At 37.3% G+C, this 26,582-nt stretch overlaps 1 long non-coding RNA gene across 1 annotated transcript in view; it reads right to left on the minus strand.

The window, feature by feature from the left end:
- LOC139016477 (uncharacterized) overlaps positions 1 to 26,582 on the minus strand; it is a 125,958-nt gene that overhangs the window by 70,409 nt on the left and 28,967 nt on the right. The window contains exon 2 of the long non-coding RNA XR_011472682.1: positions 13,992 to 14,097. This is a non-coding gene — a long non-coding RNA (uncharacterized lncRNA). The remainder of the gene's footprint in view (positions 1 to 13,991; positions 14,098 to 26,582) is intronic.

The following is a 26,582-nucleotide window of genomic DNA, read 5'->3' on the forward strand; positions in this document are numbered from 1 at the left end:
GCTTTTGGGAGTGATAATGCTAATGGAATTTAAATGTCCTTAAAAGGCAATGTGATTAAGAAGTAGGAGAATGTCCTTTATAGAATAGTCTTCATTAGAAAGAAGTACCATGTATCAAATAGCTTTATTTCTTCAACTACATGATTGAATTTTTTCTTTAAAAAAAAATTAAGCTGTTAACAGCTTAATTGTTCATAACTATCATATTTAATAAAGAACTCTTGCTCAATTGCTTTGTCAAAAAAATATAAGAACTACCAGGAGATTACCACAATTTTAATATTAGCTAACAATTTTGAGAGCTTACTATGTGTCAAGCACTATCCTAAAAAGTTCTTTATATTCATTGACAAGAAATGATTAAGTAGCCAATGATGTAGGTAGCATACCATCACCAAAGGGGCTTACAGTAAAAAGCAAGTAAATTTTTAGTAATTTACTAGAGGCCCAGTGCACAAAAATTTGTGCACTCAGGGGGTCCCTCAGCCTGGCCTATGACCTCTTGCAGTGTGGGACCCCTCAGAGGATGTCCACCCCAGTGGGGACCCTCACCCCATGGAGGTTTGGCCAGCCTGGGTGAGGGGCTGAGGGCCGTTTTCAGGCTGGCCAAGCCCCCCAGTGACAGAAGCTCCCAGCCTCTCCTTTTTTTCTTTCTTTTTTAATTCTGGGATTTATTTACCTTCTATAATTGAAACTTTGTAGCCTTGAGTGGAGCTCAGAGCTGGCCAGCACGGGTGGGAAGTTTGGCTTCCTCCATCACCAGGGGCAACCCAAACCTCCTGCTTGCTCCAGCTCCGTGGCTGCCGGCCGCCATCTTATTTGGGTTATTTGCATATAGTCGCTCTGATTGGCTGGTGGGTGTGGCTTAAGGCATAGCGAAGGTATGGTCAATTTGCATGTTTGTCTTTTATTAGTGTAGATATATATACACATATTTAAGGCATATTTTATGGGTCCATATTTTAAGGCATCTAATATGTATTTCAGTATATCTATACATAGAGTTTAGTTCTCCTTTTGATATTTAAAGGTTATATATAATATTGTCTAAAAAGAACATATGTATGAATAACTCTCTATAAAAATTTTAAGAATTAAATAGTATGGTGAAAGCCAAGGGAGAGGGAGTTAGGGGTGGGTAGAGGTGGGAAAAGGAGGATAAAAGGGGGATGCCTGCAATAATGTCAATATTAAAATTTTTTAATTAAAAAAGACATTTAAGAATTATGCTCTCTAGGTACTGCTCATTGTTAAGAATTCCACTCTTCCATATATTGAGCTAAAATCTGACTTTATATGTATATTAGCTTTGAGACTTATCAGAATCCATGAAATAAGTGCATATATTTGGACTATAATACCCATTACACACTAGTTCTGGTGAAACAATTAGCTTTACTCATGTTATACAATAAACATGAACTGATTAAATAGCAGATTATACACCTGAAGCAATTAGATATTTTTTTAAAAAGTAGAATACTCTAGGAGGGAATGGGGAGCAGACCTTGGGTAACAACATGCATATACAAGCCTGTGTCTTTCCAATCTTAAAATAAATTCCTCAATTTATAATGATGGCTAATCTACGATGATAACATAATTTGAGTGTGGATAAAATGTTTTAAAGCTATGATTTTCATTTTTCTTGGCCAACAATACTGTAAGAAAGACTCGTAAGCACTCAGAAGTTGTATAAACCACAAAAAGAATATTTTTGATATATTGGGCAAATACAAAAAAGGCAGGTCCATATTTTAAGGTATCAAATATATATTTGAGTATAGAATACTCATGCAAAAAAAGCTATATGCTATGAACTCTTTATTTTGAAAAGTATGCATTAGAAATTCTGAGACAAGTATCATCATTATAAGAGTTTAGAAAGTAGCCATATATATATATATATATATATATATATGACTATTTGTAAGAAGTTACGTTAATGATGTGAGTGATAAAAAACTTCTCACCCTGGAAGAAGTGGCAACTTAAGATTTGGTGGTGTAGTTCTATGAACAGCACCTAAAGAGATTGATGAAGATGTATTCTATTATGATTTTTACGTATTTCCTATTAAAAAAGAAGAATCATAATTTCTGAATGGAAATACTACTTCATGTGATTCTTTAGGTGAGGTTCAATGGGAAAGAAAATTAAAATATTTTAGACTTGGAGTCATGGGTCTATTTTATATAAACCTCTAGCCAGTGGCAGCAATCTAAACTTTTTTTTTTTCTGTGTACAATGCATTGTCAAAAAGCATTCTGCTATGAGAAAAATGAAAAGATATAAATAGAGAGAGATTTTGCCATTGGTATTGTGTTTCCTGTTTATATATCTGCATTTTAAGTGCCTGCCAGTGCCTTTGAGTAAGAATACATCTAAAGCAAGACAAGCAGGTCAGAAACTTGACCTACTTTCTTCATCTTTCTGCTTAACAGCATAGAGAAAGCTTAAGAAAGTGAACCTCCGTAATTTAAAAAATTTGAAAATTGTAAAAATAGGCAAAGAACATATACTCTATCCTCAGCCATCCCTAGGAAACAAACAAACAAACAAATGACAGCTACTTAAGTAAGATGAAAATTTGTAAATAACTTTCTCAGAAAATAATTATTCAATTATACCTACATAAAGGAATAATGATTTTCATAGAGAAACTCTAATTACTGTTTTTTTCCCCTAAGTTATAAGCTTTGAGCCTAGTTGACTCATTCATTGGACAAAATTATTGAAAGACCACTGCAGGACACTGGCTATGTATTAATTCATCATATGTCTCTGCCCTACAGCATTTTCTACATAGTTACCACAAGCACTGTTGTAAGTTATATGGTAAATGCTGAGATATGTGTATGGATAGAATCCTGGTCACAGTAGGAAACCATCACAATGTTAGTATTTGAATTCATGTTGGAAGAATGACAAAATTTTCCAAGCATTTTAAGGCAGGAGGACAGAACATGCAGAGTGATGAGCAAAAGCTTCAGTGCAACAACGATGCAGAGCAAAGGGCTGTGCAGGATGATGTGTGAAGAAGCTGGTTTATGTAGGTAGAAACGTGATTGACTTTTGTATGAAAGTAATAATAGCTGCTGCAGTATATATAGACCCTGTAGTCATTCACCTGTGTCCAAAATGTTATTTCTAGTTGTGGTGGGAAAGGGGGTTCTGGTTGATTTGACTTTTCAGGGATCCCAGTTGATGGAATCACCTTCATCTTCAACATAGAGTTTCTGAGAGATCTCTGGACATCAATATACAGCCCAGAGATCCCACTTCTAGGAATATATCCTAAGAAGCCTGAAACACCAATCAGAGAGAAAACATTCACCCCTATTTTCATAGCATTATTTACCATAGCTAAGATCTGGAAACAGTCCAACTGCCCATCAGTAGATGGGTGGATAAAAAAGCTGTCTGTGGTACATTTACACCATGGAATACTATGCAGCTATAAAAAGAAGGATTGCTTACTTTATGAGACAACATAGAGGGCCCTGGAGAGTATTATGATAATCAAAATAAGTCAGTCAGAGAAAGATAAATATCATATGGTCTCCTATATGTGGAATTGAATGAACAAAAGAAACTGACAAATAAAATAGATCCAGAGACATGGAAGCATGCAGCAGACTGACGATTCTCAGAGGGAAGGGATGGGGAAGAGATTAACCAAAGAACTTATATGCACATATGTATAAACCATGGACACAGTCAATAGTGCAGTGAAGGCCTGGAGGGAGTGGGGTAGGTAGAGGGGGTCAGTGAGAGAAACAGGGGGCATCTGTAATACTTTCAACAATAAAGATAAATTTAAAAATATATACAGCTAGAAGCCCAGCCTATAAATGGTCTATATTACTTCTGCCCAAATTTTATTGGCCAGAACTCAGTGATCTGGCCATGTTGCAAGGGAGGCTTGGCAATGTTGTTTAGCCGTATGCCCAGAAAAAATGGATAATGATAAATAGATGGTTAGTCTTTGCCACAGGCCTGACATGCTATTCTAATGGAGACCAGTAATTTTCTCACATCTGGGAGTTTCACCATCAGATTGCTATTTATGAAGATCACTTGGGTACACTATAAAGAATATACTAGAGTAGGACAAGACTAGTAAGGTCATGGAAGATAGGTCATGGAAGTAGGTGATTAGAATACAAAGACAGTGGCAATATCACAGGAAAATAGAGGTAAAATACAGGAAATATTTCTGAGATAGAATAAACTGGATTTGATGACTGACTGGATAATGAACTGAGTTACAGAGAAGGGTAAAAATCACTGAGCATTTTACTGAGAGAATGTATTGATGGTGTACTACTAACTAAAGTCAAGAACATGTCAGGTGAAGCAGGCTTACATATGAGAAAGAGGAGCCCAGGTTGGGAAATGGTAAGTTGTTAGTATCTGTAAGACCCCTGAGTGGAAATGTCCAGTAGGAAAATGAAATTGATCTGAATCCTAGGAGAATACAGGAGGTGTGATTTGGTGGGAGGTGCAATCAACACATCATCTAGAGCAGTGGTCGGCAAACTGTGGCCTCTTGAGTGTGGCTCTTCCACAAAATACCACGTGCGGGCGCGGGCGTACAGTGCGATTGAAACTTCGTGGCCACACTCAAGGGGCCAAAGAGCCGCATGTGGCTCTCGAGCCGCAGTTTGCCGACCACTGATCTAGAGCTATGAGACCAGAAGCAAACCCCCAAAGAGATGTCATAGAGTGAAATAAAAAGGATCCTGCAGATTTTGGTGTCCTACTTCTGTGGAAAATTAAAAATAGAACTTTCCTTGTGGGCAATATTATCTTTCTTTTTTTCTCTCAACTCCATCATCCCCCAACCTCCCTCCATCCCCCCCTCCCCCCATCAGAGCTGTCTGGTTGCTATCTATGAGTCTGTCTCTATTCTGCTTGTTGGTTCAGTTTGTTCATTAGATTCCACATACAAATGAAGTCATATTCCGTTGTTGTAGGGGTTAAATCAATCACATGATGCATTTAAAATACTAGTATCGGTATCTGACAAATGGAAAGGATTTAATAAATGGTGGCTGTAACTGTAACATAAGAATCAGAAGAATAATCACATTTCACTCTGAGTGCTTCTGACTGCTGCGTGGGAAGGTCTCCACTTCCTTCACACCTACCTCTGCTTTTACTAATTCTGTTCTGTTCTACAAGCAATGCTTTTCCCTACATGCCACATAATTGTTCTGCTATAACTTCTCTGAAGCTAAAGGAAACAGCCCCTTCCACTGATGGCAAATTCTAGACAATTACTCTTCACAATACTGTGCTTGCTGCCTGGGATTGTGATGGCTTCTCAGAGAATTCTAATGGTAATATTCTTTATTAAGTGATTGCTTTGTCTCAGGTGGCCACATTAAAAACACACACACAATTAAAATTTAAATAAAAATCAAAGCCAAAAATCTATAACAACTGTAGCATTACTTCTTATGATAGAAGGAACAACATACCTGAAAGAGCTTTCATGTTGATGTGTAATGCCCCTTTGCCTTAAATTTGATTCCTGTAGGTGTTCAGTTAATATGAAGACAACAAATAGCTATGTTATCTCCTTCTTTGAATGTTTCTACTACACCAGTCGCTATTAATGCATTTTTGCTCTAACCTGGGCTCCGCTCAGTTAAAAACAGCTATTTTTATCATCTGAGACAATACATAAAGAGGAACTAAAGTGCTGTTCAAATTTAAGTTATTTCATCATTTAAATGAGTCACAGTTGGATTCATTGAAGATGGTGATGCTGGTTTTGGCAATCTGTCTAGTAAGTCTCTGCTGGGCGTAAGGGATGTGCCCTCAGGAACTTGTCAGCAGGGAAGCGGAAGGGCCCCGTCACTCTAAAATTATGTAAAGAGCCTGATCTGAGATACAGAAAGTTATGACACTAACTTAGAAGCACAGATGGCACCCTGAGCACAGCAGAACAAGAAGAAAGCCAAGGAATAACTGGGTCACTCAGAAGGGTGGTAGTGGGCAGGCAGTCAGATGGGCTCATTTCTCTAGGACATAGGGGACCCTGACAGAAACTGGCTCTCTGGTTATATCTTGATGCCATTAACAATAAAAACCATACAAACAACTTTTCCTGTTCTGATTAAATAATCATCAAATGATCTTTTGATTATAATTGGCTTCTCATGGCTTTTCTGATGGAGAAGTGAACATTCTGGCCAGAGGACACTTATCTTCATCTTCTAGCTTCTTCGCAGATGTATTTCTCAATGTAAATTAATACATTAGGCAATTAATTACCGTTCCTTTTATTTGAGTGAGTTTGCATGAATCTGTTAGAATCATTTGTTCTATTATGACAAAAATTAAACTTCTGAGGTTGCAAAATGGAAGACCAAATGAAAGACCAAAGAATATGTGATCTTATGAGGTCCTCCTGGAAGAAAGTCAACTAAGAGATAGTCCCCTTTCAATATCCTTACAGCCAATGCCATTTAAGTCTCAAAGTTGACAGATGGAATAACTTCAGTATAGGAATATTGACAATTTGCAAGCTCACATTTTTATTTCAGCATTATAATAGCTAACACTTAAGGACCTTGAGCAAAATTAAACGGTTCAGCTCAATCAAAGAATGAAGGTTTTGTAGGCCAGAACACTTAACAGCCCAAGTATTTATCACCTTACCAGCCAGAACACTGTGTTCAATCCTCAGTTCTCTCCCTTCCGCTTTCATTGTGAGTGTAACATGATGTTAATGTGTCTTCCCAGGGACAGCTAGATTACTTAGTCTCAAAAACAAACAAACAAAAAAAAAACATGCCTAACAAGTATAATTCCCAAAATATAACTTAGTACTACTTAATTCACACCAAAAGAATATATAAATTACAGCATTTAAAAGTTTATTTCAACTAGATGAAATTGCATACATTTTATCTTGTTTCGTCTACGTTTTCACTATAATTCATTGAAAAATAATGCCACAATGTTCTAGTAAAGGTTCAGGACAGTTCAGAGAACTGTTTTGATCAGTAATCATTATTTTGTACCTTAACAAAATGGACCATATGTAATTAGAAAAAATGTTTGGAGTACAGTAATTTTAAATAAAAATATGATAGTAAAATTAAGTTATTCTGATCATGTGTAAAGATGAAACAACAAACATGATGGGTCTGGTTTCTAAGTCCCAAATACTAATTATTTTCAGGAAAATTATATGTTCCTCTAGTCACTGCTGTTCAAGAGGCTATTTTATGCAGCAAACACTACTAGAATATTCTTAATGAGCATGCACAATTACATTTTTAATTTGTAGTTTCCAGTAATTACCAGTGGGCAAGCAAGACCTTGTGGCATTTTTTGCAGGTGGAAAGTATTTATGTTGAATGCCTATAATACCGTTGAATGGCCACAGGAATTTGCACATAAGAAATGGGAAAATTGTATATAGCTTTTAGAATCACTGCACTTGTAATCTTTCATTTTATTTTAAGATCAGGTGGAACACAAAGTTGTATTAAGTAAAGATTGAAAACGTGTTAGTGATTCACATAGTGCTACTTTCTCAACATTGTCTATTCTAAAGACTACTTTTATCATGATTCATATAAATCTTGAAGAATATTAGGATGCAAGTACTGGGGGGAGGATGGATACACATTTCAAAAATGGACACGAGATGAGAATGAAAACAGAAAACTACAGTTATCTGTCTCACAAAGTTTCCGTGAGGAGGAGAAATGCGCCTGTTGTTGAGGTTTGGTCACAGTTTGTTTTCTAGTAGGCATGTGCCCATAGTATCACCTCTGAAGAGGCTCCCTCTTCAACTAAATATGATCAACTTTTACCCTGCCAACCTTTATTCTGATTTCAAAAATCACATATTAAGTCTCACTTTCATACAAAAACTTTTTGAAAAAAAATTATAAACCAAGTCTTCTACTTATTGTCCTTTTATTTGTAGGGATAAAATTTGCATACCCAAAAGCACAATAACACTAGTTGAGAGTTGCTTTTATATTATCATTACTTCATTCAACTGAAGCATGAAGCTGTGTTGTGTGGAAAAAACAAGCCTCAATATTATACCTGTGGGTGGTTGTGTTGCTTCCAAAAGAATTTTTTTTTTTTGTCACCAAATGAGCCATTATTTGAATCCAATTACCAGCAAACACCTATAGAGACATACTGAATTGTTTTGAATATGGACATATTATACAAATAATATCAATAGCTGCATTTTGACAGCCAAATACTGTATTAAATTTTTATAGGTATGGTTTCTCATTTAATCCTAATAAAAGTATTATAAAGGAAATTTTATCCTCCCTACAGAATGGAGGGAAAGCAGGGTGTCTAGAGATTAAACGGTTTTGCCCAAGGTCACGGTGGTAAGAAGTTAATAAAACTCATCCTCATTTCTGTGTGACTCCATAGTATGTGTTTGTAACCACATATTACAGATCTGTTACCAATGTGGCCAATGTACTGTATATTGGTTATGTCCATTCATCAACATAGGGAGGACCTTTTGACAGAAAGAATTATTTTTGTATGTTTTGAAATCCCTCCTCTTATTTTATAGTAATGACTCATCTATTAGTGATAGTCATATACACACTTACAAATCTCATTTAGTGTTTGGAAATATTTTTGAAAAGCTCAATGAATGATCACAACAACAATGAAATATGGAGCAAAAATTTAGATATTTGAGGAATGGAAAAGAGCACAATCTCCTAAGATTATGCCATCTTTTTTCTTATAAGCAACAGTCCACAGTGTAGTAAAATTATGAAAAAATATGATGACAATGTTTTAAGTGAAGAAGTTTCTAGAGAGACAGAGCATGTGTTTAGAGTGCTATCTATTCTAAGACATATTTCCATTCTGTTTTGTCCTGTTTATATTACTCTTTTAGGGAAATAGAAGCCATAGATGGTCAGAGAGAAGGGAGAGCAAGGAGGAAGTGGGAAAATGTATTATTCTACATTCTAACTCTCTGTCCTCATTAACTCTTGGAGCCTCAAACAGAATCTATCACTGAATCCAGGAGGGGAATTCTCAACACATTCATTGTTACCTGCTCTAAATTGTGACAATGATCAAAATGCCTCCGTATAGTTCTTGACAAATGGAAAAAGAATCCTGTCACAGAGCTTCTAAACGGTTATTAGAAACATGTCTGAGTTGTATCGTCAGCCTCGCTTAGTTTCCAAGCCCCATGGGGGGAGGGATTGATGTCTTTCCAGGTAAGGCTGACAGACTCACAGCAACACTTAATAAAAATAGCAGAAGAAACATAGTGAGGGTAACAAGAACCACTCAAACTCAGATTACAAACTTTGAACCAAGTCCTGTACCTTTTCTAGAATTCTATTCATTACCAGTGTTGGTATGAGCTTCAAGGGGAACCTGCATTATAGTGCGGTGAGGGCCTGGGGTGGGGGAACAGGATGGGGAGGGTCAATGGGGGGGGGGGAGGATAGAAAATCTGTAATACTTTCAATAATAAAGATAAATTTAAAGAATATATTCTCTGTGGTACACATTTTGGGATAAATGTTCATGTGAAGCAAATATGATTATTCATAGTAGAATTCTTAGAGCCTAATAAAATTAGCCACTCTCTTCAGCGATATTAATCAGTTGGTTTTCTCCAATATGCCTGAATAAACAGAGCACCTGACTGTAGATTAACTGCACCTAAAGATGGCTTGTGAATATTAGCATATCAGCAAACCATATGGCAAACTAGACTTCTCTCTGGTAATTTGCTGGAAGGAAGCCAGCATAATTAGAAATCACTCTCAATAACTGCAGTCGCACACAGCATCCCAGTCACTGAAATGAAACATTTTTCAGAAATGTCTGTTTTGTAAGTACATTCCAAATGACAGGCTGCAAACTAGCTGCTTGTATTACACATCATCATGGAAGATGGGCTCACAGACTGAGTTTTAAAGTGTCAGGTTGTTTGCCATCTGCATTTTCTATTGATTTGACTTTGAAAAGTTTTGTGTGTTTGGTTTTTGGTGAAGAAAATTCCTGGTCATGCCCTGATGGTGAGGGTAGGCAAACACAGTCTGTACACTTCCTTATAAAGAACAGCCACTGCAAGGTGAAAGAAGTCAACAACCAGTGGTGTGCTCTATTCCATCAGTTACATTAAAAATTGTAAATAATAATTTTAAATAGTTAATAGCATAAATATGAAGGTAATCTGGATCAGTTTTTTTCTCAATTTTCATGATTTCAGAGAGGAAGGGAGAGGGAGAGAGAGATAGAAACATTGATGATGAGAGAGAATCAGTGATCCACTGCCTCCTGCACACCCCCCACTGGGGATCGAGCCCACAATAAGGGGATGTATCCTGACTGGGAATCAAACTGTGACCTCCTGGTTCAAAAACTGAGCCACACTGGTGAGGTGCTCAGTTAATCTTTTGATGCCTCTAAGTTATCAATTTTAAATTTATATCAACTCAAAAGCTACCTACCTTCCTATAACTTGACACCTGAGAGTTGCCTGATAGAATCTCTCTCCTTTTGATAGGTCCTCAAATATTTCTTCGTACCTATAATGTCTTCACTGTTTTGTCCCTAGACATCCTCAGGCTCTTTAATAGTCCTTTTTTAAAAATATATTTTTATTGATTTCAGAGAGAAAGGGAGAGGGACAGAGAGATAGAAACATCAATGATGATAGAGAATCACTGATTGGCTGCCTCTTGCATCCCCCACTGGGGACCGAGCCCGCAACCCCGGCACGTGACCTTGACCGAAAAAGAACCTGGGACCATTCAGTCCACAGGCCAACACTCTATCCACTGAGCCAAACCGGCTAGGTCAAATAGTCCTCTTATGGCAGGGCCTCAGTTGCTTCACCATATTCAATAATTTGATATGCTGTACTAGTAATATATTAATGTTTCTATCTGGGACCAAGAACTAACCTCACTCCTCTTGATTTGGTCCAAGCAGTATGGAATATGACAATTAATTTTATTGTTTTGAACACTATACAAGGATTATTTTTTTTTAATATCCACATTATGCAGTTGATGGGTTAAGCCTATACTCATCCAAAATTCTTTAAGTCATCTTTTGCAGATCTACTACCATGAAGTTTTATATGCTCACCTTAGATTATACTTAGTTTTTATGAAAAGCTATATGAAACTTATGTGGACTCTGTTAAAACCTTATTCTGTTTGATTTCAATCACCTTTCCTATCAGTCCTGTCCAGATTTTTTGAGTAAATTATCATCTCTTCTCATATATATGCTTCACCTCTTACTTTCTTGTCAACTCCAAATTTGAAATTCATATTATATTGTCATACAAGCCATTGCTGAATGAGTTTTTCAGCGATGGGCCAATGAAAAAGCCCTTCAGCATCAGGTTCCACAGTGATGTTGGTGGGAACACCAATCAGCTCTTTAATTTATGTTTATTCATTCAACCAAAGTGCAAACCAATGAGTGATACTCTTATTCAGTCGTCATTATTTTCCCCCTATGCTCACTAGACTACTGTGGAAATGAAATAAATGCTTTGTTGAAACAAAGACTCCACATTTACTATCTTCCTGTCACCTATTAGTCAATAATATAACCCTGTAAAAATAACAAGAATTAATATGTACATAAAAAGAAAACAACAAAAGAGTTGCAAAATGACACAAGAATGCTCACAAAATGGGCTATCAAAATCTAGACCTTGAGATTCTTAATTTAATGCTGTTCCCCTCCCTTTTTACTTGTGAGCTTACATGCTTAACAAACAACATGGTGAAACATGGCAACATCTGAGAAACAAGTGTTCAATCCCTCACCATCTGGTTTGTCACTGATTTACTATTTATTTTGTATTCAAATCACCTTTCTTTTTAGTCTGAGTAGGGTCTCTTGAGATTTGGACTTTAATTTTTTTAAATATAAAAGTGTAGTCATAAGGATTTTTAGAGCACTACTTATATACTGTAAGTCTGTCTGATATTATAGCTAGAAAATGTCTGGGTAAGCATACACTAATAATAAACTAATCATCCTGCATTGGTGGAGAGGAGAGTATTAAAATAACTGTTCCTGCCTAATATGGACTTTATCCCCAGCTATTATACAGTAATATGTGAACTCCATTGTCTCGCCTCAGCTGAGAAGCCCCACTGAGCCAGCATTTCTCAAGTTGCATTGGGTCATAGGTGATGCTAATATGTGCTAAGAAACACTCTCAGCTGCTCTTTACCCAATTGGGGCTCCCCAGAAACAATGGTCACATTGAGGGTAGTTTATAAAATCCTGGTGTGAAATTTGTCATGACACATGTAAGTGACAGACTAGATACACAAGTACATATAAATATCTTTCTATGGTTTTTCTCCTTTTCTTTAAATTTCTAGGCCGAAATTCAAAAAATAAAAATAGTCCCCCGCTCTCTCAGTGAGTCTCAGCCCTAGATAAGAAAGAAAATGACTGAAAATAAAAATTTTAATCATGCATACTCTCCTTGTAGATTTATTAAGGCATAGCATTTTAAAAAACTTGTAATATTTAAATATTATAGATTATAGTAAATTGCAAAAAATGTACGCATAAGTTCTGTGTATCCTTTACTCAGTTTCACCTAATGATAATAGCAAAGCAGATAACTATGGGATAGTAGCAAACCAGGAAATTGATATTGGTAGAGTCTGCAGAGTTTATTCAGATTTCATCAGTTTTACATGCATTCGTGTGTGTGTGCGTGTGTGTGTGTGTGTGTGTGCGTAGTTTGATACAATTTTATCCCATGTATAGATTCATGTTACCAAATTTTGTTATTTCAAGAATAATATATAAATAAACTCACACAGTACGTGACCTTTGCGATGATTGTGTTCACGCAGCATAAGTCCCTGGAGAGCCAACGAAGTGTTTACAGTTTTCAGTACAGGGCCTCTTTTTATTGCTGCATAGTATTTGAAAGTGTGGTTATACCACAGGTTGTTTAGTCCTTCACTGGGTGAAGGTATTTGGATTAATTACAATTTGGACTATTGTGAACAAAGCTGCTATGAACATTCCTGTGCAGCTTTTGTGAGCTCATACGTTTCATCCCTCTGGGGCAAAGACCCAAGAGTGCAATTGCTGGGTGGCATATGGTCAGAGCAGGTTAGTTTTATATGAAACTGCCAAACTATTTCCAGAGTGCCCGTACCACTTTATATTCCACCAGCAACATATAAGTAATCTAGGCTCCCAGCAGCCTCCCTAGCATTTGGTGTCAAATTCAATTTTAAATTCACAACCAGGTTGTAAATTTTCTGTGGCCAGGTGCTGTTTCGTATTACCGTAGAAATGTTTGTGTAACAGTAACACAGAGTTAAAAGAAGCTTGTTGGACATTTGCAATAGCAGGATATGGAATGGGACAAAGACATGCCTTCCCAGCAGGCAGGGAGTCTGAGGCTATTTGCATGCAGCAGTTGTGCACTCACACCTCAGAGGCAGGCTGGCAACATGAGGGAGGGAAGCTGCAGGGGATCAGGGCAGGGGGAAGGAGGTGGGGATTGTGGCCCCCAGGAAAGCAAAAGCCGAGCTAAAGGAGGCTGTACCCAGGCAGCCATTTGTCCATTTTCTAGACACTCTGGTTTTTCTAAAAACAAAACAAATAAACAAAAACCAACAACCTCAAGTACAATTTAAAAATGGGAACTCCTTTGGTTTGTAATACAGACTCCGCAAGAGTCTTAAGGATCAACTTGGACCTGAAGACAAGTTATTTGAGGATTATCAGTTGGAGAGGTGAGGAATCCACTAAAAAGGAAATAAATGTGCAGTGTTCTCAGACACCAGGAAGAGGGAATCTTAGAATAAAGAAATACAAAAAGCCTATAGTACAGGACTGCGCTTCTCAAACTTGATTGTGCTTATGAATCACCCGGAGATATTATTAATCTACGTTAGTATGTCGGGGTCTGGACGAGGATTAGGATTCTGCGGTATTATCATACTCACCGATGATGTTGCTGGTTCAGAGACCACTCTTTAAGTAGCAAGCGTGCATGTGATATCTGAGCTGAGCCCTGAAGGTTGGGTAGTGTTTGCAGATGCAACATGGATCCTGGTGGAGAGAATGATGCCATCAGTCAACAGGCATGACCGCTTGGAGAGAGCCAGGGAATTGTAAAATCTTCAGTTTGTGTTGTAAATAGTTACACAAAGAGCAGGAGACAAACTTGGAAAAGTATATGCCTAAATAGGAACATCTAATATTTTCTTTATGTTCCAGCCTGTAGTACACATATTACTATCAGTAACTAATACCCACTATTTCTAGGATGCCACCCTTGGTTATAACTGGTCCCTCAGTTATGGTCACCCAGTGGCACCAGCCATGTTCCTCTCAGTTTAGAAGATGTTCACTGTCCCAAATTCAAAGGAGTGTGCACTGCCTCAAGGCTCATCAGTGTCTATATCAAAAGTTCTGTTTGCTCAGTGTCTCAAATGCACCAATGCTTGAAGACATAGTTGTGTCTGTTCCATATACAAGAAGAGATACTTGCCTTCTTGCCTCTTAGAGAAAAATATTTTCCATATGAACTCCAAAATCTCTTAAAGACTCTTAAAAACAGACATTTATTTTTCTGGTTGTGTTTATACCCATAGGTGCTTTATCCTTAAGGAACTGGACCTTTCCTTCATTGTTCTTGTGTGTTTTTTTTCATGTCTACCTTTGAATATGGAATTTTATAAAAACATACAAAATAAAATATAAAATACATTATGTCTCTTCCATTCAAAAAAGTCAAAGATCACATGTTTATTAAATCAGGCAAACACCTGTTTTAGGGGTCACCAGTCCACTTGATCAACAGATAATCAAAATGAGATTTATCATACTTAAAAATAAATGAGTAAGCAAATGAATAAATGAATGAATTCATGAATTTGTATTTTAATAGGTAGGTGATAGAAGAAATAAAAAGAGATGGAAAAAAAGTGAGAAGGAGCAGATGGGAAAGCCCTTGGGAACAAAGGCAAATAATTGACATGGAGAGGCAGAGGAGGGAGGTGGGTCTAAAAATCATCTTAGAAAGCTCTGAAAAATTAAACCGGTAAAAAGCTAGGTTCCACTATAGGGGCACTATCCATCTATGCAGAATATTTGCCACTAGAATTCTTTTTGGTTCTCTTTCTTTCTTTCACATTTTAGTGACTATACGACTTTATTAATTGTCTGGGTTATTATACAGTTCTAGTGTATGAGATGCTATAGAAATGTTACATATATAATTTTTAATGAGGTCATTACTATTCTGTAACAGTATTTATTTTTATTTAGCAATATGTTATAGAAATATTTCTAAGTACATTCATACACCTAGTCAATACCTCGTGTTTTACAGGTGCATGGCATGCGTGCCTGTCATGGCCGTGAGGATGCGGTGACTGTCCAGCAGCCTCAGCAAGTGTAATTGGCCGCGGTCTCTACAATTGTCCTGAGATTCATCACCACGCACAGAGGCCCTGTTTCCCACAAGCTGCTCCCAGACAACTGAGTGTGGCAGGAATCGTTTGTCTGTTCCTGGTGGACATGGGCTCCTCTGATGGCTGACTTTGGCCTGAAGACTCTGGTAGCTTTGCTGAACTTTCCTTAGAATGCATGGCATTCTGGGAAGCTTGCACCCAATCTTCTCTCCCTCTCTCCTTACTGAAGTCAGACTTGCTTTGCAGCCTGATAGTTCTCATAGTCTTATCTGGCTCCCTCCCAACGTTCCCTCCTATACCATTCACCCTAATGAAGTCCTTGCCATCTGCATCCCAGAAGAACCAGAGTAGGCCATCCCTACTCCATGATTTACGAAACATTCCCTTAATTGATAAACATTCAGCTTAGTTAAAAAAATTGGTTCATACAAATAACATGGTAATAAATATTATTTACTTATATCTGTTAAAAAGAGACAACAGGTCCAAACTGGAGTCAGTTGTGCTAAGCCCCACACCACCAAACTGAGACTTCATACCCAATCTAACTGAAGCGTCAGCATTTCCCAGGAATCTGATCGGAACCAGTCACTCTGGAATTTCCTGGTCAGCACTAATGAGGTAATCTGCATGAGAGATGCCTTTTGTCCCCTAAAGGAATTGACCCCAGGTGAAACAACTCACTCTTTCCCCCTTCTGCCTAAAGAAGTCTTCCACTTTGTACAGTTTTGCGAAGCTCCTTTCTATCTGCTAGATAGGATGCCGCCTGGTTCATGCATTGTTTAATAAAGCCAATAAAACTTTACAACTTACTCAATTGAATTTTTTTTTAATATATTTTATTGATTTTTTTTTTTTTTACAGAGAGGAAGGGAGAGAGATAGATAGTTAGAAACATCGATGGGAGAGAAACATCGATCAGCTGCCTCCTGCACATCTCCCACTGGGGATGTGCCCGCAACCCAGGTACATGCCCTTGACCGGAATCGAACCTGGGACCTTTCAGTCCGCAGGCCGATGCTCTATCCACTGAGCCAAACTGGTTTCGGCTTGAATTTTGTTTTTTAATATTTTTTATATATTGGTAGTTTTTTGGGTTTTTATTTTTCTGTTGAGTAAGTTCCAGGATGAAATTGCTCAACAGATATGTATATTTGAAATTTAAATAAACAGCATATGAAGAGATTAGCCAAAGAACACATATGCATAGCCCATAGATATAGACAACAGTGTGGTGAGGGACAGGGGAGGGGGGAAGAGGGAGCTGGGTGGTACTTTAAAATTACTGCAATGGATATATTTTAACCAAAATACAACTTAGGAAATCCTTGCTATTAATGAAGTACTTTTCTTATCCAGAAGAGATAACAGCTAAAGAACAGACTACTGACATTAATTTTGAAATATGGTGTCTATAACTTGTGCCATAGCTTAATAATAAAAATCTCTGTAGTTTGTATGTAAAGTATCAATTAATAATTAATATATGCATTAATTATCTAGAATATAAATTTCTGCTTACCTTTTGATTGCTAATACTTACATCAAAGGGGAAACCAAGAAGAGATATAAACTGGAAATAATTCCAATGTTTATTTTTATTCAGCGAGTTTTTCAAATTATTAATGTTCCAAAGTGACATCCTTGGATGTTTGTGTCCTCTGTAGCTATATTTTATCTATTTTTTCCTTTTAAAATTGGCAAGGATTAGTAAAACTAGACAGTGGTTGCAAATTTTAAATCCACTGAATTATATGGTACTTCATAACATAGAAATTTATTGTGTTACATCTATCTCATCACTATGCATTACCTGGAAACTTGTATAACAATTGATCATGATATGAATTAAATGGAGGGTTATCTCAAACAAATACCATTGGCCATGATGTTTGCTGTAAACAGTACTGGATAGCTAAATTTTTTAAAAGTCAGAAATGAATGCTTGCATCATTGTGATATACCATTTGTATCTAAATGGGATTTGTGTAAATCAGCTCTATTTTGTTCATTTCCCAAGTAATTATTTTACTGACATAGCAAAAATTGTATTATGCTACTTCCCCCTAATAGGTAAGCATTGTTTAATATAGAAGATGAGGATATAATTTGATGGAATTTAAAAACTACAGAACAATAGTTTTTTAGAGTAATATATATTGCTAAAATATCAAAATACCATTTCAATCTATTCAGCTACACTATATCAAGTCAAAAGTAAACATGTAACCTATGATGACTCAGACGTAGGAGGGAAAAACACACCAAAAACCTTAAATGCTGTTTTAAGGCTCGTTAATCTGATGAGTTACTCAAAGACACTTTTAACACAGATACCTTTACTTAAATGTCCCCCTCATTTTAAAGAGAAAATTATAAATGTGGCCACAAGAGTCTTCCCACCCCATATAAACCTAGCTATTAATATGTAAAAGCTTAATATCTATAACACACACACACACACACACACACACACCACTATGCCCAAATGCCCAATATCTTCTCTTCACTATTCACTCTGCTCTGTGCTGCTGCCTGGGTTGCATGAATGAGCTGCATCAATGTGCTCCCTTTTCCTCTACCTTCTGGTTAACTTTGGCCAATGGCTTTTGAGAAATCCTGACTATCCCAGCCATGATCCAGTGGGGGAAATTCACAGTACCCCACATACACAAAGGTAGAAAAAATGTTTTGTGGTAATTGTTCACATTGATTCAAATAATCTCCTTCTAATAATTGTGCTATTAGTTGACATTGGCATTTTATTTCAGTATTACATATTCTCAAATGCTTTTAGTGCCCTCCAGAATCAGACTTCTATTACCAGCCAAGAAACTGTTGGGTAAACTCCAAAGTCTGCTGTTGTTCTGTGGTCACTAAGGAATTTATGTATCTTTTCAACTTAAAAAATTCAAGGAGATCCCAAGGAGATGTCCACTTAGTAGGGTCCCACCACTTCACAGGCCCTCACTAACCCTAAGGAGAAGCCACACTTTAATATTATTTCTGAAAGATGTTAAGTTTTTAAGGAACATTAAGATTTCAATTTTCCTTTGAAAGCATCAGCAGTTATTTAAATATATTAAACACAATTGGAATTGCTAACTTTAATGAAAATAATTACCAAACTAATAACTTTGTACTGCACCCCCAAAGCATACATACGAACCAGTGACCGTAAGAAACACTGCCATGTAGGCAAGAACAGAAGCCAAGATTCAGGACAGTTTATCCTGAGTCATCCAGGAGTAGGGAGAAGGGAGAAAACTCAGTAGAAGGAGCCCTGAGTGCACATGGGATGGTATGAGCAGGTTTGCAGTGACATGTACAGTGTGTAATGTGTGGTGTACAATTAACCCAAGTTCAAGTGTTGGAATGTGTAGTGGCAGTGGCAGGAGATGAAGGTGTTTTTTTTTTAAAGTATTATTTTTTAAAGCACTTGTTAGCTTCTGCCTCTGGGCGTTCTGCCACTCTATTCTCATTTATTCCACAGGGCTAGTCACTACAGGGAAGTGTAAAATGTATACTTGTAAGATGTGCACCTTCTAAAAGTATATTCATTAAATAAATTGATCAAATAACATATCATTCATAATTTTTTTACTATCAAGTTTTCTTGGAAGGTGAAAATTATTTTAGGTATGAGTACTGGATATTCTACACTTAATTTAGTTTTTTCAGCTTTATTAAGGTATAATCGGACAAATAAAATTGTCAGATATTTAAAGTGTGCATGTGAGGATTTGATAAACATATACATTTGAAAGGATTTTTTCTCATCTAGTGATTGACAAATTCAACTCCTCAGCTCACACATATACCTTTGTGTGTGTATGAACATTTAAGTTCTAGTCTCTTAGCAAATTTCAATTATATAATAAAGTGTTATCAACCATGTTATATATTAGATCCTCAGACCTTATTCATCTTATAACTGAAAATTTGTAACATTCTCCCTATTTTCTTAATCCCTGGCAACAATTTTTCTACTCTGTTTCTATAAATTCAAAATTTCTTTTAAAAAACGATGCTACATGTAAGTGATACCATATAATATTTGTCTTTGTCTGGCTTATTTCATTTAGCATAATGCTCACAGGTCCAACCATGCTGTTGCAAATGACAGAATTTCCTTTTTTTAAAAGGCTGAATAATATTCATAGATAGATAGATAATTAGATAGATAGATAGATAGATGGATCTCCCACATGTTTTTGATCCATTTATCCCACTCATCTGTCAATGGACACTTAGGTTGTTTCCAATCCATACTTTGGCCTTTGTAAACAACATTTCAATGAACATGTAAGTACAAATTAGATATATTGCATTTAAACCAGAAATTAAATACAGGGACTATTTGAGAGTGCTGTCAGCCACATAATTTCAAAGTCACTTCTACAGTGAAGTTAATTCTAAAGTAAGCTTAACTCATCAAAAAAAATATTGAGCCCTGCCAGTGTGGCTCAGTGGTTGAGCACTGATCCATGAACCAGAAGGTACGGTTCGATTTCAGTCAGGGCACATGCCTGGGTTGCAGGCTCAATCCCCAGTAGGGAGCATGCAGGAGGCAGCCGATCAATGATTCTCTCTCATCATTGATGTTTCTCTCTCTCTCTCTCTCTCTCTCTCTCTCTCCCCCTTCCTCTCTGAAATAAATAAGAATATATTTAAAAATTATTGAAAGGCATACTGAATGGCCAGATTATTATGAGCACCTGATGTTTGTAGGCAAATTAGCCGTACACTGCATTGTATGGGATATAGAAGCCAAAGGCCTGTTTGAACACCTTTGCTGTCTGCAGTTACCAAGATAAAATGTCTCCAATTCACACAGGAACAAAAGGATTGGACAGTCGAGCATTGGAAAAAAGTCATGTGGTTCAATGAATCACGTTTCCAGTTGCATCATGCAGATGGCAGAGTGAGAATTTGGTAGAAACAGCATGAAAGCATGCACCCCACATGCATGAGTACAACCCTTCAAGCTGGTGGGGACAGTGTTATGGTTTGGGGCATGTTTTCCTAGCACGATTTGGGCCCTTTAATTCGTGTGGAACAACATCTGAATAGCACAACATACCTAAGTATCGTTGCTGATCAGGTTCCTCCTATCATGTTGATGGTATATCCCAATGGTGATGGCTTCTTCCAACAAGACAATGCGCCATGCCACGGTGCTCGTATTGTGCAGGAGTGGTTTCAAGAACATGATGGAGACTTTACCTTACTTAGGTGGCCCCCACAATCACCAGATCTCAATCCAATTGAGCATTTGTGGGACGAAGTTAAAAGAGCCATCAGGCAGCTGGTTCCACAACCATCAAATCTCACAGAACTGGACAGTGCTATTCATCGGGCATGGTGTCAGATTCCTCGCATCACCTTTCAACATCTCGTGGAGTCAATGCCAAGAAGAATCGTCGCAGTACTGAAGGCAAAGGTGACCCAACGCAGTACTGATGGAGTGGTCATAATAATCTGGCAACTCAGTATATATATATATATATATATATATATATATATATATATATAGTCTTATATTTCACATTTTCTTGTTTGTATCTTGTTTGAAAAGCAACGATTTCAGCTGTGGTCTATGTTCAGTGTTTTGAAATTGAGGCACCTGTCACTAAACCAGCAGCAAATTTCAATGGTAGCATTCTCACATATGGCATCTGTGTAAGGAAGCTCTCTCCCTCCTCTTTGTGGCACTAATGCCTATTCGTTTTATAAGGCTCAGTTCTAGGAGATTATGCTACAGCCGAACTGCACCAGTGACTTAGGCTGGGTCAGGTGTCCTGGTCTGTGCTTTTCAATATCCTATTCATTTAAGGATTTGCTGTGACTCCATCATTGTACTTACTATGTAGTTTAATGATGTTTATGTGCTTGTTTTCTCACTTGACTTGTGAACTCATTAAAGGAAAGAACTGTGTTTAATTTTTCTTCATATTCCCAGCACCTAGAATATTGTTGGCTACTTAGTAGTAATTGATGAATATTTCATAAATGAATGAAACTTTTTCATAACAAGACAAACCTTTAAACAGTTACCAGGTTGAGTCTAAAATCTCAGCAAGAAACTAACACTGAAAGTTGTCAAAGCACAATTCCAGCCTTTTCACAGTAGTTAAAGCTGAACCCTTCAGAAACAATCAGTTCTGGAAGCACCCATCAGGACTGTTGCTTCTGAATACAACCTATTCTTGTCTCCCTTTTAACTGTTTTTAATTATCTTATTTTTATTTTTTTAATCCTCGCCCGAGGACATGTTTTTTGTTTTCTTATTGATGAGAGAGAGAGAGAGATATTGATGTGAGAGAAACACCAAACAGTTGCCTCCTGCACACCTGGACTGAGGATCGAACCCGAAACCTAGGTACTGAAGTCCAACCGGCAACTTTTGGTGTACGGGACAACACTCTAACCAACTGAGCCACCTGGCCATGGCTTGATGATCATTTCCATGGTTTATTTTAAAAGGCACATTGCCAGTGAAAGAATCCATTGATTATTTCTTGATAACTTTTTGGTCTGACTTGAGAAATTGACCATGACATTAGGGCAATTTCACACTTAACTGCCTAATTGCAGACATCCCATTATATTACCTTCTACCTATCTATGAAGCATGATGGATTTATGGCTTCCTTAGCCAAAACAATGATCTGAGGAAAGTATCATAAAGTATAATAGTCTACTGCCCGAACTTCTTTGTCATGTCTTAAGCATGGCTTGGCCTAAGTGAAATAATGTAGCTAGCATCATCTCTCCAACTTTGCCTTTTCTTTCTAACCTATCTTCCACCTTTCTACCATCCGCACTTGTTTCTGGTGATGCCTTGCTCATATTCTGGGATTCCCTGCTTGGTTGCCTTCTCCAATGTGGGCCACAAGGTGGCCCCCTCAATGCTTATTCATAGTCCATCATCAGGGAAAAACTCACTTTATGAACTTGATGTCATCACTGCCAGGCTTTTTGACCCTGTTGCAAGAATGTTAGCAGGATGAATCTGGTAAGTGAATTCGTTCATTGGAGGAACACTTAAAAAAAATCTAAGGATTTACAGTTACAGTTACTGTTTTCCAATTCTATGATTCTCTGCTTAGAGGGGAGTAATGGGTTGTTTCTTAGCTAATTACTAGGAACTCACTTTGATCCCGAATCACATTACATCTACTCTTTCATACTGCATCTATTGAGTCATCCCTGGTTTTTATATGAGATTTTGCAATGAATTTTAAGGTAAAGTATGATTTCCATTTCTCATTTAGCTATCTAAAACACATTTTCTTGCTCTCTAGACATCGTAAAATTTAAGTCTATGAGAGATAGAGGTAGCGAGTCTGATGTCGTAGAAAGTAGCTGCCGTAGATATCAAAGGCATGTTCCTGTCCCCACCCAGTCACTTACTACCGGCATAACTTTGGTGAATTCTTTTAAAGTATCTTCCCATGGGTTTCATTGCCTTAAAATGGGAGATCAAAATTCCTGCTTTGCCTATTTTTAGGCTTATTGTGAATATAAAATAATCAATTCATGTGAAAAATGTGTGCAAAATATTCATTTATTCAATACATATTTGACTGATAATTTACCTAACTCTGTGCCAAAAAATTATTGTTCTTATTATTTTATCTTTAAACTAGTATCCTTGCACACGAATCCATGTGTCAGTAGCTTTCTGTGGGGCCTGGCCACTCTGCACCCACTGCCCAGAGGCTCTCCGCGGCCCAGAGGCCCATCTGCAGCCGGGTATGGAATGCTTGCCTTGTCGCCAGGGCGACAACGCAAGCATTTCCCTCTGGCCCCTGGCCGCTCCATGCCCACTGCCGAGAGGCCCTCCGTGGCTGGGGTGGGATGCTTGCCTTGTCGCCGTGGCGACGAGGCAAGCATTCTGCCAGGACACTCATGCTGCCCACTCTCAGCAGCTGCCCCCCTGGGACTGGGGGACTCCAGTGGGGCTGAGAGGACTGGTCGCCGCCATCTTGTGGCTATCGGCACCACCATCTTTGTGATGGAATGATGGTTAATTTGCATATTACCCTTTTATTAGATAGGATTTCATAATTTTTACCTCTGACTTCAATAATCTGAGAAAATTGTTTCTATTGCCAGGAAAGATTTTCCCAAATTGCTCTCATGTCATAAGACATATGCTGAGATGGCCCATGCACGTCACTTGATGATAACATATTTTTACTACCTTCACAAAGCATCCATTTTTCATTTGTGATTGAATAATACCCTGCATATAATGTAAACCATCTAGAATATTCTACATGAAAAATTCTCTGATTTCTTATTTCAACAGCACTGTGCATGTGTTTTATTGTATTGTAAATATTTGCTCTATTTGTCTATATCTCCCAACAGACTTAGGACAGCAACTCCTAGGCACCGTTCATGTTTGGACCTTTTTATATAGACATATAAAACACTTAACATAGTGAGTTCAAAGTAATTGTTTTGAGATGGTTTGTTCAGAACTCATTATTAGATAATATCAATAAGTGATTAAAAATGGGCCACTAAAATAATCTCTAACACATAGGCACAATTTCATTTATTCCCTCAATTTTACTAATGTTGCAGAAAAGCATGCTTTAAATTTTGCTACAATGTCCTTACATCTTAAACTGGATATTTCCCCTACAAATGAGAACTTATCTAACATAGACTGATCATAAAATACTGTTAATGATACAGAATACATATGCTAATACTATTGCATGTTTTTGTGATGATAACTGCTAGATGGTTATAAACACTATTTCTGTTACCCCAGAAACAATGTTTTTACTATTAAATATTTATTTCCTGATATTACAAGTTTCTAATATGGTAAACTGCATGAAATTATTCATCATAACTTTAAAGATGGAAAATATTCATAAATTACATTAATTTTGCAGAGTTTTATGCACTAAAATGATTAATGAAAATATAAATTTTATAAAAAGTAAGGGAAATATGGGCCCTAATTTTCTTTTTCAACTTGCACATTGCTGCCGTGCACGGTACTGATTAGAGAACCAAAGTGGGAAAGGTAGCAAGGGTTTTATGACCTTTGTCTAGTGAAGTCTGTGTGCATGAGAAAGACTTCAATGAGGTTTTTAGCATATTATTCTTATTAGATTATGCAGGGGTTTCATTTCACAAGTCCAATTAATACTAAAAGATGACTGGTGGCAAAATTCCTGCTGGTTACAACACAAATTTTAGCTTTGCAGAGTGGAAATTATGGAAGCAGAACTCCCTGAACTTCAGGACAGACTAACCTAGGGTGACTGAGTGAGGAAAGGCATCACTCACTTATAGTGAAAAACACTTAAGTTTTGAAAACCTATGTGCACTGTTAAATTTCATAAGAAAAATCTGAACCACTTTTGAATTTTACAATTAAAGGAAGTATTGGTGATTTAGTAATTTAATAGGTTATAAACTAGATGCATTTAAGTGTAGGTCAGGGTTATTCGTAAATTTAAAACAAAGTGCTAAATAGTGAGAACAATAACATTATCCAGCGTCCTCTTCTGGTGATTTTTAAGTGCCAGTTTCCCTTCTGATTTTGTGTATCATTTAGCTGAATCTCTGGCACAGGATAAGAAGCAATATGAATGCAGAACATTCTACACTAATAAAAGAGAAAGATGCAAATTGACTGTAACTTCGCTACTCCCACCAGCCAATCAGGAGCGAGCATGCAAATTAACCCAACAAAGATGGCAGGTTAATTTGCATATGCAGGCGCCGAGCGGCCATGGTGATGATGTAGGCACTCCACACCGCCCCAGCCGCTCTGGGCCTCTGGGCAGCATGGGAAGGCAGAAAGGCGGCTCCAGCCTGAGTGAAGGCAGTGCCGGCAGCCAGGGGAAGGAAGGCCTATTCTTGCACGAATCTTCGTGCATCGGGCCTCTAGTGATTTAACTAAGATCAGAAACTCTTTAAAACAGTATCTCCAAAGTGGCCTAGGAAAAGAATTGTTGATGGGTTTCTGTATCAAAATTTAAGGAGTCTGCAGTACCACTTACTATAAGGCAAAATAGTTTTCTGAGGCTGATTTTTTTTTCTGCCCTTGCTTTATAATGGGCAGTTTCTGAAGCACTGATATTATAAATTCTCTTAAAAATGTTTCATTTTGGCCCCAGCAAGTGTGCCTCAATTGATTGTAGGGTTGTCCCATACACTGAAAGGTTGTGGGTTCAATTCTACAACAGGACATGTACAGGAAGGCAACTGATTGATGTTTCTTTCTCCCCTCTCTCTCTCTACTCTCTCTCTCTCTCTCTCTCATCTCCTTTCCTTCTCTCTAAAATCAATAAATCAATAAGCATGTCCCTGAGTGAGGATTAAAAAATTGTTTCATTTTAACAAAGCCCTTTGCTATCCATGAAGCAGACATCTTTCTGAGAAACTAAAATTCAAGGAATACCAACTGAATATTTATGAAGAATGCCATTCGGTATTCTGTGAAAAATGTTCTTGAAGGCGTTGTGTTTGTTAGGTACTCAGGGATCCTTCAAAGAGATTGGGGCGAAAGGTTAGCACATCCTTGCTTCTTACCTGTTAAAGAAAAACTATCTTGGAATAAATAATCTCCATATTATTATATGAAGTGTAAGGATTTCTTTCTTTTTTACTCTCTGTGTGTGGGTTTGTATTTTAATTTTTTTCATAGATTAAAAAAAAGTTTCTAGACTTTATTTTTTAGAGCAGTTTTAGATTCATAGCAACGAGTGGAAAGTACAGGTAGTCTCTCCCACATACCCACAGCATCTCCCACCATCATCCTCTTGCACCAGAGGGGTACATTTGTTACAACTGATGAACCAACCATAGTTTACATTAGGGTTCATTCTTGGTGTTTTACCTTCTATGGGTTTTGGCAAGCATATAATGACATTATCACCATTGTGGTATCATACAGAATAATTTATTGCCTTAGAGATCCCCTGTCTTCCACCTATTCATTCCTCTTTCCCCTCTAATCTTTCTAATGTCTCCATAGTTTTGCCTTTTCCAGAATGTCACATGGCCAGAATCATACACTATGTAGCCTTTTCGGATTGGCTTCTTCCTCACAGTAACAGGAACTTAAGATTTTTTTCATGA

This window comes from Myotis yumanensis, unplaced genomic scaffold (assembly GCF_028538775.1).
Source record: "Myotis yumanensis isolate MYYU_CA2020_CCGP unplaced genomic scaffold, mMyoYum1.0.hap1 SCAF_9, whole genome shotgun sequence".
In the NCBI taxonomy this organism is placed as follows: Eukaryota; Metazoa; Chordata; class Mammalia; order Chiroptera; family Vespertilionidae; genus Myotis; species Myotis yumanensis.